We start from the raw sequence: 428 nt of genomic DNA on the forward strand, positions 1-428 counted from the left end.
TCCAAACCTTTAAAAAAAAAAAAAAGAAAAATCGAGTAAATCCAGCATCTCAGTTTGTGCCGCATAGAGTAATGGTTAGTAATAGCTCACGAAACTACATGCACACCTGTGTGTGCACGTGCATGCGCACATGTATGTTCTGGGTCACCAGGCCAGGTGTGTTGGTCGCAGAGGGTAAGGCAGAAGTCTAAGAGTTTGCCAAACCAGGGGCCAGAACGTGACACAGCCAGGCCGTCGGCAGGTGCAGTTCCTCCAGCAAGGAGTGCAGGGCGGAACCCTGTCGGGCACCCACGGCGACTCATGCTGAGTCCGGCACTGGGGCTTGGGGTGGGAAGCAGCCGCACACACGGAGAAGAGCAAGGGCGTCTCAGGGAAGCGCGCGCCTGAGAAGGGGTGGCAGGCAGAGCCCAGGGCAGGTAGGAGAGCTC

Source organism: Crocuta crocuta, unplaced genomic scaffold, assembly GCF_008692635.1.
Source record: "Crocuta crocuta isolate KB4526 unplaced genomic scaffold, BGI_CrCroc_1.0 scaffold41, whole genome shotgun sequence".
Classification (NCBI taxonomy): domain Eukaryota; kingdom Metazoa; phylum Chordata; class Mammalia; order Carnivora; family Hyaenidae; genus Crocuta; species Crocuta crocuta.